At 52.3% G+C, this 17,226-nt stretch overlaps 1 protein-coding gene and 1 long non-coding RNA gene across 3 annotated transcripts in view; both read left to right on the plus strand.

Moving 5' to 3' along the window:
* The window catches only part of KCNIP1 (potassium voltage-gated channel interacting protein 1), a 331,932-nt gene that overhangs the window by 47,834 nt on the left and 266,872 nt on the right, over positions 1-17,226 (plus strand). The window lies entirely within an intron of this gene.
* LOC103347961 (uncharacterized) overlaps positions 1-17,226 on the plus strand; it is a 31,423-nt gene that overhangs the window by 2,480 nt on the left and 11,717 nt on the right. The window contains exon 4 of one of the 2 annotated variants that reach the window (XR_011389897.1): positions 231-17,226. This exon is cut by the window's right edge and continues 11,717 nt beyond it. This is a non-coding gene — a long non-coding RNA (uncharacterized lncRNA). The other variant, XR_011389896.1, reaches the window with a different exon arrangement.

Consider the following 17,226-nt stretch of genomic DNA (forward strand, 5'->3'; position numbering starts at 1 on the left):
TGTTTTCCATTTTTGCATGCTTTGTTCTGAGCTCCAACATAAGCTGCAGAAACCCAGGCTAAGCCATCAGAAGGGCGCAAGCCCCCTGCCAGCCGTCCTGCCTCCCTGCCCCCAGCCTTGGTGCCGACTCCTTCACCCAGGGGCTTGCAGACACAATGCAGGTGCACCCGAGTGGCCTTCTCACACCCTGCAATGCAACAGGACGACCAGCTTCTTATTTTCTTTTTCAGCTCATCATCGCCAGCGGCTTTGGACCAATTAAAGGGAAGTCATTTTAATAGGCCCTGTGGAAAGGGAGCTGCTATGTTTCTCCAGGCTGAGCCTGGAGCCCAGGGGTCAGGGCTGGATTAATCAGAATGCTATAAATGCAAACAATGGCCCACGTCTCTGTGGGCAACTTGCTCTGCTTTGGGAGGAAGAGAGAAAATTGAATTATAATGGGAGGATATAAATTGTTTGGTTTCAGATGAAAATTAAGAACTTAATGGAATCCAAGAGGAGGGGTCTGAGGCTGGCTTATGGCAGGGTCGTGAACCGGGCCCCCTGGCAGGGGCTTGAGCAACTCCCACGTTCTGCCTTCCTGCTCTGACAGATGCTGTGCCGGGGGTTCTTATTGTTAATCTGGGATGAGCACTGATCATATTTGTCAGATTCTCTCTTAAAGCAAGCACGGGTGGTCCCCCACCCGATGAGCGCACATTAATTAAGCACTTGCTGTGTCCCAGACTCTGACAGGCACTGGCAATTCAGAGGAGGCAATGGCAGCTCTGTGCCGCCCTCTGGGAGCTCCCAGATAATAGCGAGTGGCCAGCCAGACAGCGATGCTAATGTGCTGTGGCTTGCAGTGCACCTGGCCTGGTGCTGGAGCTCCTCAGTGACACTCACTCCCTTCTTCTCATGGCACCTCCTCCACCCATCGCCGGCAGGCAAACATAGCTGTGTGATGCCCATTGTGCAGGTGAGGAAGCCGAGCCTCACAGACATGAGGGGCCATGTGGGCAAACGCATTGCAAAGCCACGATTCAAACAAACCCAGGGGTTTGTGCTTTCAAAAACCAACTTCTCATCCACTGTGCAGACAGAGCGGTTCTCATAGAAGACGGCCTGGGAGGATTATGAGTGTGTGTGTGTGTGGACATGTGTGCACATGTGCAGGCCAGTGGCTCTCTGTCAACCTGATAAGCATTCCTGGAGGATTTCCAGGAGGAGGTGCTGTAAGTCTTTCTTTCTTTCTTTCTTTCTTTCTTTCTTTCTTTCTTTCTTTCTTTCTTTCTTTCTTTCTTTCTTTCTTTCTTTCTTTCTTTCTTTCTTTCTTTCTAGCAGAGGTGAGAATGATCATATCTTCAACAACCCAATATAATACACAAGTGCTACCTCAACTTCTACGTGAGCAGAGGTTGCAAGGATTGAATATAAAAATGTAATCTACACCCTCTGCTAGTGGAGGGCTGAAAACTGGGTTCCCCAATAATCATTAGTGACTGCCACAGACCTGATGCCAAGGGCCAAACTCGAGGCAGAGACCACGTGATAGAGATGGCAGAAGCAGGAACTGAGTGGGCAGGAAGGTGGCTGAGAAGGCTCTCAGGGATCCCACTGGGGTGGAGAGATTCAGACGGAGAACCAGAAGGTTCCAGGGTGAGTGCGCCTAAAGGGCTGGGGCCCAGTCTTTCACATGATGAGGCCCCCAGCGCTTAGCAGAGCGCCAGTGCGTGTTTGTGAATGAGTGGATGTCGGATCCCATGGAGAGAAAAGACAAGTGGCTGGGGAGCCAGCAGGGACCGAGGGACTGTGAGTGATAGGAACCCCAGCCCCGAGCCTCTCACCAGCTCACCAAGGCAGGTTAACCAACTTGGGCCCCGCCAGCCAGGTCCGCTGCTTTCTGTTTTAGCTTTTCTGATTTTCTTGGGCTCACCACCTTGTCTGATGGCCAAGCCAGGGGACTTTGCTCAGGGGAACAACAGGAGAAAAGATGGAGGAAGTCTGCTGGGGGCAGATGGAGGAAGCCTTGAATGCCTAACCAAAAATCTGTAGTATTTTTCCTCTGGACAAGAGGCAGCAGTTAAGTCTGAACATTCAAGGTAGCAGGAGGCAAATGATTTTAGATTTTCAGGAAGTGACTCTCACGTTTAAAATGTGCAAACTCTTTGATCCAGAACTTTGATTTGTCCAAAACATTTCGCTGCAAAACCAAAATGACCCTAAATCGCGTCCAAAGATCCTGCAGGGCCGGCGTCGGGGACTGAGAAAACTGGCACGCAGCGCCCTCTAGCGGCACCTGGGGCACTGGCCGCACTGCCAGGCACCCTGACTCCTTGCGTTTTCTCTTCCTGCTCGCACTCAGGGTCTCTGCAAGGTCTGCTCCCTCTCCCCATCTCTTCACAGGGCCCAGTTCTTCCTGTTGTTGCTCCCAATGCCCGCTTCTCAATGAGAGCACCCTGACTGTCCTATGTCAATTTTCCTCCACCACCCAGTGGGGCCAGTTCCTGTCCCATTGGAACCTTGCTAAACGTAGCCCTGTGCGCTTGAGACGTCAGAGCACTTAGGCTGCGGCTGTGTGGTCCTGAGGCCTGAAGTCAGAAGAGATGGGCTCACATCCCGAATATGGCTCCATCTCGCCCTCCGGGACACAGCCCTCGTCTGCACTGAGTCTTAGCCTCTCCATCTGCTGGCGGAGGCTGTGTAGCTGGGTTGCAAAGACCAAGCGGCGAACTCACATAAGGGCTTCTCCCAAATCGGAAAGCACCTCCCACTAGGAATGAAGGCGCCAGTGTGAATGACGGGAGAGAGGCGGATGGGGACAGACAGGTGGGGACGCTTCCTGGATCGCAGGGCTTGATTCGCTTCTCCATCCCCGGGTTCTGGAATGGATGCAGGGGAAGAAGAGGCAATCGGGGAGATGCCTTGTGGCATTTCTTGAAGGCGTTTGACAACCTCGATAGCTCACGCTGGATAGCTCATTCAGTCGTCACTGCAGTCCTCCTTAGCGACCCCACGTTACAGGGGCAAACTGAGGTCCAGCGAGACTCCGTGATTTGCCCACATTCACTAAGTGTTTTAAGCCAGGTTTGACCAAGAAGTCTACACCCCAGCCCTTGAATTATTTATTTTTAAAGTTAATGCTAAAACGTGTCACAGTATCTTCTAAAAGGAGCTTCCTTTCTTTGCCACTGAGGTTCCACCTCTGAGAATTGAGCCTGAGTAGGGACAGATGCATGCAGGGATGCGGGCTTGTGCAGCACGTGGGCCGAGGTAGTGGCACAGTGGGTTAAACCAACGCCTGTGACACTGGCATCCCGTGTGAGATCACGGCTGCTCTACTTCAGACCCAGCTCCCTGCTCATGTGCCTAGGAAAGCAGCCGAAGATGGCCCAAGTGCTTGAGTCACTGCCACCTGCACGGGAGACCAGGACGGAGTCTCTGGCTATTGGTTTTGGCCTTGCCTATACCTGGCTGTTGTACTCATTGGTGAGTGAACCAGTGGATGGAAGATCTCTCTCCTCTCTCTTTTCTCTTTCTTCCTTTAGAATAAATACATAAATCTTACAAAAAATAGAATGTGGAAAAATTTCCACTGAGGAGGTAGCTTAAATAAATTGGGGGGGCGGGGTGGCACTGTGGCTCAGCGGGTTAACGCCCTGGCCTAACTGCGCTGGCATCCCATATGGGCGCCAGTTCAAGACCCGGCTGCTCCACTTCCGATCTAGCTCTCTGCTATGGCCTGGGATAGCAGTAGAAGACAGCCCAGGTCCTTGGGCCCCTGCACCCACATGGGAGACCCGGAAGAAGCTCCTGGCTCCTGGCTTCGGATCGGCGTAGCTCCAGCCGTTGTGACCAATTGGGGAGTGAACCAACGGAGGGAAGACCTCTCTCTCTCTCTCTCTCTCTCTCTCTCTCTCTACCTTTCCTCTCTCTGTGTAACTCTGACTTTCAAATACATAAATCTTTAAAAAAATAAATAAATCAGAATGCTTCTGTATACAAGCAGCTGTTCAAAATGCCACCTGTCCTTATGTGGCGACATAAAAAGACATCAAAGCTAAGCATTTTAACAGGAAAACCCAGAATAATTGCGTTTTGTGAACCATATTTTTGTTTGAACAGTGGGATCCCCCTAACTTGTAATTGCTTCTTTCTGCACACCTGGCATCTCTAACTTCCCCACAATGAGCATGTAATAAATTTGTAATAAGAAGGAAACCTAATAGTGGGTATTGGATAGAGGAATGAACAACTGGAAATCACTCTCCCCTGAGGAATTAGCACATCCGCATCTCATCTTCCCTGGCAGCAGCCACTATGCTGCCTTTCCAGAATGTTCCATTTTCCCAGATGCCACCGGGGAGACAGAGAATGTGTGTGCCTGGTGCGCCCTCTGTGGGGTCATTGGGACAGAAGCGCACGGCACCTCCAGGTGTCAGACTCCACGCAGCCCCTCGTTCATGTCCCTGTCCCCTGACTTCAGGGGCAAGGACAGTAAACGGGCTGCCGCCCCGGCCCTGCTCTCAGCCCCCGCCTTGTGTCTCCTCTGCCCCCTCCCCCCGACACCGCCGTCCTGAGCCCTTTTGTAAGCAAACCCTCCTCATGCTCCAGAATTTCCTGTGGCACCGCTGCCTGTTCAGAATCTGACCGACCGACTGGCACACTCGTCCCGTTTGCCATTCTTTCCTTTGCTCAGCCCTAATTCCCCGAATCCAAAGACTCTGTAACGGGCCTGTCCAGCCTGGCCATCTCTCCTGCCATCCCATCTGCTCGCCAGTCACAAGCGTTTAGACAGACAGACGCTGAATAAAACTATGATGGGTGTGGGTGTTTGGCACAGCAGAGGAGACGCTACGTGGGGGCCTGTGCCCCACAGCAGAGTGCCTGGTTCCAGTGCCACCTCCGCTTCTGATTCCAGCTTCCTGAGAGCGTGCACTCCAGGAGGAGGCCGGAGACAGCTCAGCCACGTGGGTCCCTGTCACCCTCGCCGGAGGGCTGGATCGGGCTCCGGCTTTCAGCCATTGTGGGCATTTGGGGAGTAAACCAGGGATGGCAGTGGTCTCTCTCTCCCCACCACTAAATTTTTTTTAAAAATCCTCATTGTGCCCCTCACAGGCCTTCTAATGTTAATGCCAAACTGAAGTCTCTTTACTTTTCGCCACCCTGTCAGCAAACCTCATAATCACCTTTTCGTATTTTTAAATTTTTCACATCCTATCACTGCCCAGAGGGTCTGAAATGAGCCTCAGTGGAGTCTCTGTAAACAGCCCCTTCCTGCCACTTTTCCAGCCCGTGCCCCCGCCAAGCATCCAGACTGTGTCTCCTCACTCCCCGTCATGTGTTGAGTGACTTCTGAGCAAGGGTCCTTAATGGCCGCATCTTATCCTACCAGTCCCCTTCTCAAAAACCGTGCCAGGAGGACCACGCTGAAACCCCACCACTGTCCACCCAGAGCCTCCAGGAAGACTTCTCTGCCTGACGCCCGCCCCTCTCCTCCCCTGACAACCCTCCTGCTGATCAAACAGAGCCATGGACTCTACACAAAATCAACCGCACCGCCAAGCCTCTGCATACGCTGGGTCCTTGGCTGAATCCCCGTCCCTCCGGGGTTCCAGATGCTGCTCAGGGCTGTTCCCCGCCAGCTCATCCACACGACTTCCCCAACCAGGCGTTTCTCTTCCACACGTACCCGGTTCCTTCCCCAAGTCTCATAGGCCCTGCTTACACTCTCCCCAAAGTGACCACTCTCCACTAGTCAACTGGACAAGTGTCTTGGGAAAGACTACATTTTCCGAGAGTTGTTGCAGCCTTTCTTTTTCTTTTTTTAGAAGATTTATTTTATTTATTTGAGAGACAGAGTTACAGAGAGAGAGAGAGAGAGAGAGAGAGAGGTCTTCCATCTGCTTGTTCACTCCCCAATTGGCCGCAACGGCCAGAGCTGCGCCAATCCGAAACCAGGAGCCAGGAGATTCTTCTGGGTATCCCACGTGGGTGCAGGGGCCCAAGGATTTGGGCCATCCTCTGCTGCTTTCCCATAGCAGCCATAGCAGAAGGCTGGATCGGAAGAGGAGCAGTCAGGACTAGAACCGGCACCCATATGGGATTCCAGCGCTTCAGGCCAGGTCCACATGAGAAGGTAGCATTTATCTGCCCATTGACAGGCGAGGAAACCAACACTTACAATGATTAAGTCACAAGCACACAGCAAATACAGGACCCACAACGCAAGCCAACGTGCTCGTTTGCCAACCCCCCTTTTCTCGCACTCTGCACAGGACCTGGGCTGCTGGCTCTGCTCCGCTTCCCCATCCCACCATTCTCCACCTGCCTTGTCTCACTTCTCTGGCCACAGGGGTAATGTGAAACTGTCCAGCAGCCACATTAAAAGAGAAAAGTTGGTGGCAGGTGTTTGAGGCAGGTGTTAAGATGCCTGCACCACAGAGTGAGTCCTGGCTCCACTTCTGATCCAGCTTCTTGAAAATGCACACCCTTGGACACGGCAGGTGCTGTCTCAAGTGCAGATCCTGCCATTGACCTTGGAGACCTGGGCTGAGTTCCAGGCCCCTGTCTTCGGCCTGGCCCAGCCCCAGGTATTGCACACATCTGGGGAGTAAATCAGCTCTCTCTGTGTGTCTGTCTCTCTGGCATTAAAATAACCAAATAAAAATTTTTAAAGGAAACAGGTAAAATGAGTCTTCATTTGATATTTACTTAACTCAATATATCCAAAACAGTATCATTCCACATGTGATTGGTGTATTAATTATTCATATATTTGTCTCCTACACTGTCACCTTCTTCCTCCTCTTCCCTCTTCCTCGCTTCCTCTTCTCTGAATTCAATGACTGAACCTCTGGCTGTTTTGTTCTTCCAGCGTGGTTCCATCCAGAGCAGCCACATTTCAAGTAGTCAGTAGCCACCTGTGGCCAGGGGCTAGCATTTGCACTGCGCGGGGCTGAGATGGTGCAGCGCTGCCAGTTACAGGCACACTGCCATCTAGTGGACAGATATTCCCGAAGGAAGCTATGGGCGACCGCGGTAACCCCACAGACTGCCCCTGGATCCAGAGAAAAGATGCACAGAAACAGGCCGGAGGGATGGCCCCAGAGCAGGTGCACAGCCACGGGGCAAACTGGGGTCACTGCTGGCAGACCTTAGCCACGTTGCCTCCCTGTTGCCTGGTCACCAAGGGAATTAGCTGAAGATGCTATTTTTCAGAGTGCACATTTCAACCAGTTCTTTCACGGTTGCCTTCATTCAGACCCAGTCTCACTGCATAGTGTGTGAAGGGCTTCTCCCCAGAAATTGGCCAACTTCTCTTTTAACCCCTGGTAAAAACGTGTTTTCTTCTGTTTGGGGCTCTTTGGGCTGCTGTTGATAAAATACCATGAGCTGAGTGGCCTGGGAACAGCAGAGGTTGGGTTCCCGCAGTTCTGGGAGAAAACCATTAAGTCCACCATTAAGATCTGGAGTCTGGAGGTGGTGGTGACCGTGGCGGGTGGGGTAGGTGGGGGTGCTTCCAGTTCAAAGGTGGCGTCTCCTCCCCCCCCGCCCCCTGGCGGGAGGGGCACGGCAGCTCTCGGGGCCTCTCTGTGGGGGCACTAATTCTGTTCATGAAGGCTGCATCCGCATGGCCTGACAGCTTCGCAGAGGCACCACCTGCCAACACCAGCGTCGTGGTTGTTGTTTCCATATAAGAATCTGAACAGGGCCACAGACACGCAAACCATAGCGGGTGTGCTGATTCTAAGAGTCCAGTTAACTAAGGCTTCTCCCAGTGTGGACAATTAAGACTCCTGGACGAGAACCGATGTGATTCCAGACCTCTGAAGTGTGAGAGGGACCTTGTTGCGTGGCTTTGTAGAATAAAGCGCCGTGGCCGCACCACTCAGGGGAGCAGCGTTTGGAGCTGAAATGCAGGGCACAGCTGGGACACTCGCTGACCTGGCCCTCACCGTGGCTGCAGCCCCGCGCTGTCCTGAGGGCGGGGCTGGACCTGGAGCAGACACAGACGTGGCTTCCACCTTTGGGGAGGTGATGCTTCCTCGGGGTATGCCAGAAAACCCTCCCAGAGAAGCAGCATTAAAGACAGCGCCGCGTCCGCAGAGTCCGCAGACCGCAGCAGAGGGCAGGACGGAAACCGGAGGTAAAGCCAGGCGCTGGGGAGCAGCAGGCGGGGTGCTCGGTCCTGCTCTCAGCGCTGTGCCCACCGCTGCGCCGCGCCGACGTAGCTGAGTCACAGGAGCACCCTGTCCCTCAGCTCTGTCTCAGCCCGGACACCTGATACAATTTATACTGCTAGGATGGGGAGCTAAGAAGGAAAGGATGCGCAGGACATTGGAGAATCCCAGCGGTGGGTTCTGGAATGTTCCGGGGCAGTAGGAGGGCGCAAGCTCAGGGCAGGAGAGAAGGGCGCTAACCCAGAGGAGAGGACAGACTCGGAGGGTTGGAGGTTGTCCTGTTCAGAGGCAGAGAGGTAGCCCCAACAGCTGACTTCAGGAGCCTGGAATCTAAAGGGATCTCTGATATAATTCGGAATAACAGATTCCCGACTCTACAGAGTGTGAGGAGCTCATGGTGTTGAAAGCTATGTACCAAAGCAAACTCCTTTGCCACAGCGCTTCTCAGAAACTTGGACCTTTGAGGATCCCGCCAGAGAGCAGAGAACGGGCAGCAGGTCTGACTTATCGACCCTGGAAACTTTGATTTGAAAGGGACATGGCTTGGGGGGAGTTCCAGGGAACACACCTGGAGAAACGCCACTCCGGTTCTGCCTTCTTATAGATAGGGAGACTGAGGCCCATGGGATGCTTTCAATGAGAGCTGGCTTCCCAAACACACGGAGACATTGAAACCCCAAGGTCTCATGCTAATGGATTAGAATTTGTGGGTCAAGGGTGGAGAGTTGGCCTGAGTACGGTGTCTGGGGGGTGGGTCCTATGGGAGATCTTTAGGTCCCTGGGGCTTGCCCTGGGAAGCTGGTTCCTGTGAGAGATTGGTTAGTTAAGCCGAGTCCAGTCCAGCCCCCTCCTTTGCTTCCTGCCCGCTCATGTGGTCATTTTTCCGCACACACCCTACCCCCTCAGCCTCCCTTGGATGCCAGACTAATGAGGCCACGCAGTCCTGGACTGTGGCCTCCAAACCATGAGCCAAAATTAACCTCCTCCTTCCTAGGAGGCGCCTCCCAGATATTATAGTTACAGTCATGACAAGCAGAATAACACGACCTAAGACAGCACACAGGGCACGTCCAAGGTTCACAAAGAGTGTCAGAGCCAAGACTAGAAATGTCCTACTCCAATACTCAGTGAATTTGTTTAGCTTTCATTTTTAAAAATTTGCCTTACCCATTATTTAGGACATAAAAGCAGATATGAAGATGAGTACAAAATTACCACTTGCTAGCTGAAGAAATAAAACATTCCCAACACAGTAACATCCCCAACAGGCCCCCTGCATGGTCTCCCTAAGGAAACCCCTGCCCTGCGTTTGGGGACATACCGCAGGGAACTCCTGGGGGAATCTCAAGTAAATCATAGCCTCTTCAGAGATCGTGTTAGCATCTCCTGTGGCTTCCAAGTTGTGATGATCTCAGCATTCAAAACAAAAGCAAAAAAAAAAAAAATTTAAAAAATATTACTTGCCCCAGAAGAGCAAACGTGCAAAGCCGACCCGGAGAAGCCCCGCCCGACCTGCCCACAGCTCCCCAGACATCCAGGGCATTCTAGGAATCAGTGGACTGTCATTCTCAGACAGGCTCTTCAGTGGGTATCTTAATTCTGTTCCATGCGGGGGTGCCTCTTGCTCTCTTCCATGCGAGATTTTCATGCCGTGAATTTGCTGCTGCTCCCCTTCTATCCGCAGGCCAGATGGGGAGCCGGGTGCTGTATAAATGTTTAATTGTGGTGCAGTAAAAATATTTGCTTTCAGTGGCTGGAAGCTACCGAACGGAGGTAGGGCTGCCTACTAGAGTTGCCAGACTTCATTCTAATGAGAACAGAAATAAAAGTCTGATTAAATCAAATTCCCCGTAGTGTCGAACCACTTAAATAAATGTTTCATATTGTTTGCATGATGCTTTTAAAATGTAACAGCTGCTTATGTAACCATTATGCCGGACATAAATCATTCATCGCCGTCAAAGCAGTACTCGCGGTTTTTCTTTGGTGACTGGCATTCTCATTAGTAGGAGACTTTTCAGGTTTGCACGCTGGGAGCAGGGGAGGCATGAAGGTATCGGACTTGTCCTTTGCACATTTCATCCTCACCACCAGGAGGTGCTACTGTCCCCACCGTACCACTGGGGATGCTGAGTCCTGTGAAAATGAAATGACATGCCAAAGATTTCACAGTTAAGCCATAGAGGTGTCTCTGAACCCAGGTGTGTCTGAGCCATAGCCCAAGAACAAAGGGCATACAGCACCCAGGCTCCACTGCCCACAGACCTTTTGACCATGGTGAGACCAGTGAAAGCCAGTGCAAGACCCAGAGAAGCAGAGATGTGTGGGCTGGGGCTAGGGTTAGGTCAGGGTAGACTGGGATCTCAGCTTCCTGTGCTGGGCCAGCATCCTCACCTGAATCCCCATCCCCTCCTATCCCTGCACTCTAACAGCCTCCTCCCAGCCTCCCTGCCCCCACTCCTGCTTAACTCAATTCACCTTTTACCCGGGAGCCTGAATAATCTTTTTATGATTTATTTATTTTTATTTGACAGGTAGAGTTATAGACAGTGAGAGAGAGAGAGAGAGAGAGACAGAGAGAAAGGTCTTCCCTCTGTTGGTTCACTCCCCACGGCTGGCGCTGTGGCATAGTGGGTGAAGCCACTGCCTGCCGTGCCGGCATCCCATATGGGCACCAGTTTGTGACCCTGCTGCTCCACTTTCTCTCATTCTCAGCGTAGGGGATAAACAAACTGGTGTTGTCAGATTTCCAAGTGGAGCTCCCCTTTCCAGGGCACCTTCCTCCCTCCCTCCTGCACCTGGTGAACTCCTGTTCACGCCACAAAACCACTCCCGAGTGTTCCCTGTGCTCCTGATTGCGCACATCATCACCTTCTCATGCGGCTGCACTCTGCTCCGGGGGCCGCCTCTGTCATCCTCAGCGGGGAAGCTGAGAGAAGCCTAAATGAGTCCAGTTGAGAAAGGAACAATGGAGTGGGCATCTAGTTATGGGAGGCAGCTGGGGAAGGCAGAGTTGGGGGGCGGAGCTAGTGGCGGCCACCTGAGGGTGAAGGACTCAGAGGAAGAGCAGAGTGTAGGCTGTGACGCCTCCCCCAGCCTCTTCATGAAACCTCCAGCAAAGGCTCCGTTACTTGCCTGTGGAGCTGGGCTGGTGTTTAACCGTATCTTTTTTTTTTTTTTAATATCTATTTATTTGAAAGGTAGGATCACAGAGATAGAGGGAGAGATGGAGCATGCATGAGAGGTCTGCCAGCCACTGGTTCACTCCCCAACTGGCCCCAATAGCCAGGGCTGGGCTGAGCTGGAGCCAGGAGCCAGGTACCAGGAGCCAGGGACTCCACCCTGGTCTCCCATATGGGTACACGAGCCCAGCACTTGGGCCATCTGCTGCTACCTTCCCAGGAATTGGCAGGGAGATAGATCAGAAGTGGAGCATCCAGGACTTGAACCAGTGCTCCCATATGGGTTGCCAGCATCACAGGTGACAACTTAACCTAATGTGCCACAACGCTGGCCCTATGTCTTGCCTTCGAATGAAAATGATGTTCCAGACTGAACTCAGCAGCAGGGAACATAACCTCTGAATTCATCGTAGCCTAAGCCGTAGCGTTTATGGTCTTAGGGGGCAGCGAGGGGTCTGGCGTAGAGGGTGCAAGGGCCACCAGCCCAGCAAATCCTACAGGGCCAGCCTCTGGTGGCTCCTGTGAGTCTCACTGCTGGCAGTAGTCACAGGGCACTGCCACACTGGCAGTTACATCTGCCAGGTGGGAAGAGCGGTATGTGTCCCTTACATGTTTTATATGGGGAGGAAAATGCTGGCCAGTGACCTTTGATAAAACTTTGATCAGACTTTGGTTACGGTCCCTGCCCAGTGTCGCGTTGCTGGGAAAGAATCTGGGGCTTGCCAGCTCTGTTGTGGGTGCCAGATCTCCTGCCAAGGACAGCAGATAAGGGGTCACCATTCCCTGGTTCCACCTGGTGGAGGGGCTTTGGCTACTGAGCCCCAGCCCCAGCACGGCCGCATTCCGTCCCCAGGTCACAGGAGGAGGAGAAGGGAAGAGACCTCCCACTTGGGTGCCTCCAGTGTGAAACTTGTTACTTCTGTGTACCACCCTCTCCCGCCAGGCAGCAGCTTAGAGGGCTTAGACTTCCCTCTGCGGAGCCCAAGAGGATTTCTGGAAACTTTTCCTCCTTGCTGTAGCCCTCCCTTGTGCCATCTTCCTTCAGCTGCCTACGGCCCATGCCCACCACCAGAGGGGACATTTTTAAAACACAAAGCTGGGCTGGACTTCTCATTGTCTTGGCTAACATCCTCCAGTGTCCCAAGGATAAAATCCAAACTTGCTGGCATTGGGGCTCCTTGCAGTAGCCTCAGCCCCATCTGTTTCCCTTATTCTGATCCCTGCAATGTGTGTGTTCTTACCTCTTAGCCCACTGCAGTGCTTTCTACTCCCCTGGCACGTCTATGCTTTTGTCCAAGCAGTTCTACCTACCCAATGCTATCTTCCACTTTCCCCAACTGGCAAATTCTTACACAGCCATCCGAGCCCAGCTCACAGGTCCCTTCTCTGGTGACTCACTCCAACCCCTGTCACTCTCCAGGGCCCATACAGCACTCAGCATGGCTCCATGCTTGGTGACTTTCCTAAACACCCACGGGCTGGAAAGTTCTAGAAGGCAAGTAAATGCTTGCCTGAACCAAAGTCACCCCTTGTATAGAAACAGTGACAGACAGAGCTGGAAATGAGTGGCCGTGGGGATGCTGGGGACAATGTCGTGTGGTTCCTGGGTCAGAGGACGGGACAGAGAGGGACAGCAGGCGCTGTGACTGTCACCACTACTCTGGTTACTGTGGGGCCCAGCCTCCCTTTCACTGACCTCTGTACTGGCCTGTGTCCTGGATCCCAGAATTCCCCCTCTGTCTGCATCTTCCTCAGTGGCTGAGAACACCCAGGCAGGATGCCTGCCCCTCTGAGCCCCACCTGTCCTGTGGGACAGCCTCCTCCACCTCGCTCAGTCAGTAGATGCTAGCAAAGCAGGTGCAAGGGACAAGGTCCTGGGTCTTGCAGTCAGAGAAAGGAATTCTAATTAAAGGACTTGTGGAAAGCGGCCTCATTTTGCAGGCAATTGGGTTGTGAAGTGAAGTGAGTGGTTAAGTTGCTAAGCTCGGCAGAAGCCAGCAGGCCCTGCCATCGCCGCCTGCTACAGCGGCTGCCGGAAGAGTGAGCTAGGAGCCGGCAAGCAGGGTGCACCCCACACTCTGCGTTTGCTTGTTTTCCCCAAACCAAGCATCAGACTCTGGGTAGGTGCCAATCTCCTCCGCTGTGATGTGCCTTTCCCCTGCCCTGGTGTGACACAAGGATCCCCTCCACCGGTGGGGGGACTTCAGAGACGCTGAGAAAACCCTCCTGCTCACAGCTGAGCTCTCACTCAGTTGTGGAGTTCCCAGGAAACCCCCCTGGGCTCAAAGGACGCAACTTCTGAACTCCTCAGGCTGTGCCCCGACGGCAAAGGGGGCATCCACAAGTACCAGGGTCTCCATCATGGAGGGATCCAAGCAATTGCTTTCCATGCAAGCCCTCAGGGGCCTCTGTGAGTTGAGATGTCGGGGGACACGCAGTGTCTGCTCAAGCTGGCCTCCCCAGATCCGGTGCGTGTGAGCCGGGACTCCCCCATTCCCCATCTCACCGAGCTGCGTGACCCATCCCACAGGCCCCAGCTCAGCATCTCTCTCGTGTCAATCCCTTGATCCCTTTCTCCTCCGTTGCCCCCTGCTGCCTTCTGCACAGCTCCTCTGCTGCCCTCCAGACACCCCAAAGTCTCAAAGTCTCCCGCCCCAGGTGGCTTGTGGGCTGAGTTGAGTTTGGTGGGCTTTGATAGCGTTTTGTCTTTCCCCCACCCCCAAGCTGAATCGTCCTTCAAAAGCTGAGGTGTTCATATAAAAATGCAGGCTACTGGCTTCTCTTCAGTGTTGGGGCAGTCTACCCAGAGAAGAGACCCAGATGGAGTTCCAGGCTCCCGTCTTCAGCCTGGCCCAGCCCTTGCCCTTGCATCCATTTGGGGAGTGAACCAGCAGATGGAAGCTCTCCCCTCACCTGTAACTCTGCCTTTCAAATAAATAAAGTAAAACTTTAAAAAAAATGGAAGAAGAAATCAGACAATCTGGCAGGTCTGCACTGTGTAGAAACCAAAAGTTGGGTCTAAGGTGTAGAATCTTTCAATAAAGTCTGAGCTCCCAGCCTGCAGAAGATACCCTCAATTGCTCCCCCCACCAAAAAAAATTTCCTGCATACATTTATGTTAGCTCCTGTCTCTGTAGGCACTTGTTTTGTGTTTTAACTAGAAGCAGAAGGACTGGTTTTATTTAAATAGCAAAACATATTAAATGAGATTGTATATGTAAACAGCTTAGAATGGTGTCTGGCACCTAACTAATCCTTAGTTAATAAATTTTTGTAAAGAAAATCATCTGATTATTAAAAAGACAGACCAGCTGGGCACACGACAGAAGAAGACCTCAGAGCTGACCCTTATAGCTGAGCTCAGCAGTCTGTGGAGTGTTTGTGATGAGGGGTGGGAAGCTATGATATGAACTAATCTTATCAGAGGGTTCATAGGACATGAGAACCACCTTGTAGCCTGAATCCAAACCAACCAACCAGGCTAGGACTTTGAGGCTGGCAAATGTTCAATCTAGGAAATTATGAATTGATGCTGTGTTATCCCAAGGGACTCCTGGAACCACAGGCAGTCAGCAGTCACACTCATGTGGACCACCTTGAGCCAGGCTCTTTACCTGAATTTTGTTGCTGTATACTTGCAACAACCCTGAGAGGTGGGAATTCATAGTCCCATTTTACAGATGGGAAAACTCTTTCATGAAGAAAGCTGATATTGTTGAAATAGGCACACAAATAAACATAAGTGAGATAAATTCTTTCCAAAGGAAGAGAGACTTACAAAGAGATAAAACAAAACATACACTAGTCAAAGTGGAGGGGGAATGCTTCCTTAAAGAAGTGAGATCTGAGCTGAGGTCTGAAAGATAAGTAAGTGTTCAGTAGGAGAAGTGCAGGCAGGGGCAAATGCACCCAGTGGCTCTCCTTCTTAGATGTACAATCTGAATCACCCAGGGAGCTCCAAAAAGTCTCATGACCCGCAACTGTGACTGTCCAGTTAAATCTCTGAGACCTGGGTATCAGAATTCCTAAAAGCCTCATGAATGCATCTGAGATAGAGGAAAAAATAAACCCCAAAATCATGTTCACACACAATACCCTTGAGTCATTATAGGGCACACAGAAAGGATGCTCCATGCTGGAGAGTTGGCGAGACCGTTCTGCAGATGACGTGGTGGCCTAAGTCCAATTTCAAAGGAACAAGGAAGCCTGCCCGTGCTGAATGCTCACTGTGTATCAGGCATGGTGTAAACGCTTGCTTTGTTTTGCACCAATTTCCCCAGACTCTCGTGGCTCATCAAGGGCAGGGAGGAGACTGTTCCCAGGCCCCTTTCCCCTGATCTCTGCATCTCCCTCCAGAGCTGCCCCCTGCTCCCCTCAGCTCCCACTCCCAGCCTGGGAGCCTTGATCTGGCCATGGAAGGGGTTCTGCAGGTGGTCTCCACCTTGAGCATGGTGGGTCCCCGTGGTTACAAGCAAGAACCAAGGAAGCCACCTGGGTTCACCTTCCTGCCTGCCTGCCTGCCTGCCTGTGGAGCCTCAAACTATTTGTGGAATACCTTTGAGCTTCTTTATGTCTTCTATAACATGGGGACAACAAAAGCACTACAGGGACAAGGGGAAACTTCCCCTTTACCCCCTTTGCTGGAGTGACTGATGATCAGCAAGTTTCATGTGCTCAGCAGGTACTGCAGGGTGCGGGGGTCAGAGAAAGCTGGTTTCTAAGACTGTTTCTCTAGCTCAGCACGTCCCAGTGGCGCACTTTGGGCCAGTGTGCTCTGAGCCACAACACTACCTTCTCCAGAAGTGTGTTGTGAAGGCTGGGCACACACACACACACACGTTCCAAGAGTGCCTGGAATATGGTCGGTGTTCAGTTAATGTCAGGTACTGTTAAAATTATACCAGAGGCTGGACTGAGGGGTTCCATGGTGTTTTTACTTCCCAACCTCCTGACTGGAGGCATCCTTGATGGGATGCCATCATGCTTCCCCCCAAGAGACCAGGATAGGGAATATCTTAAAAAAATATTTTATTTACTCTAAAGGCAAACACACACACACACACACACACACACACACAGAGAGAGAGAGAGAGAGAGAGAGAGAGAGAGAGATATTCCCATCTGGTGGTTCACTCCCCAAATGTCTGCAACAGCTGGAGCATGGCCAGTCCAAAGCCAAGGGCCCAGAACTCCATGCATGTTTCCCAAGTGAGTGATGGGGACCCAGGAATTTGAGCCATCATCTGTTGCCTCCCAGGATGCACGTAAGTAGGAAGCTGTATCTGAAGCAGAGCCGGGACTCAAGCCCAGGCACTTCTACATGGAATGTGAGTGTCCCAAGCAGTGTCATTACTCTTGCACCAAGCACCTGCCCCATGGATGGGGAATGTTAAGAGAGACCAAGAGTTCTGGCACAGCTAGCATGTGCCAAAAGCCAGAAGTTAAAAGTTTAGAGAGGAAACTATAGACTGGCCCTGTAATTGGGAGGAGAGATAGCCAGGGACCTGAGTTGGCCAGAACGGTGAATGACTATCAAACCTCCTCTAAGAACAGAGTGCACCCAGATGCTGCCCCACAGCTTTGGATGCCACTGATGTAGCCATTGTGGGCTGAGGCAGAGGGGCCTTGGTCAGATCCTCAGACGATTCACCCTGGCACCTGGCCAGACACTTACTCAGCCCTGGAGCTGGCCCAGTCAGCTGCAGTCAGTACCAATAGTCACCAGCAGAGGACAGCACAGGCCACAGACTGCCCAGCATCCTCGCAGCAGCCCAGGCTGCTTCTCAGTGAAATTCTGCAAACTCCAGCCTCTGGGGGCGTGTCTGCTGCTCCTTCCTGCAGGCTGGTGAAGCTGTGGGTGCTCATCACAGGCAAGCACACCC

This window comes from Oryctolagus cuniculus, chromosome 6, assembly GCF_964237555.1.
Source record: "Oryctolagus cuniculus chromosome 6, mOryCun1.1, whole genome shotgun sequence".
NCBI classification, from domain to species: Eukaryota; Metazoa; Chordata; class Mammalia; order Lagomorpha; family Leporidae; genus Oryctolagus; species Oryctolagus cuniculus.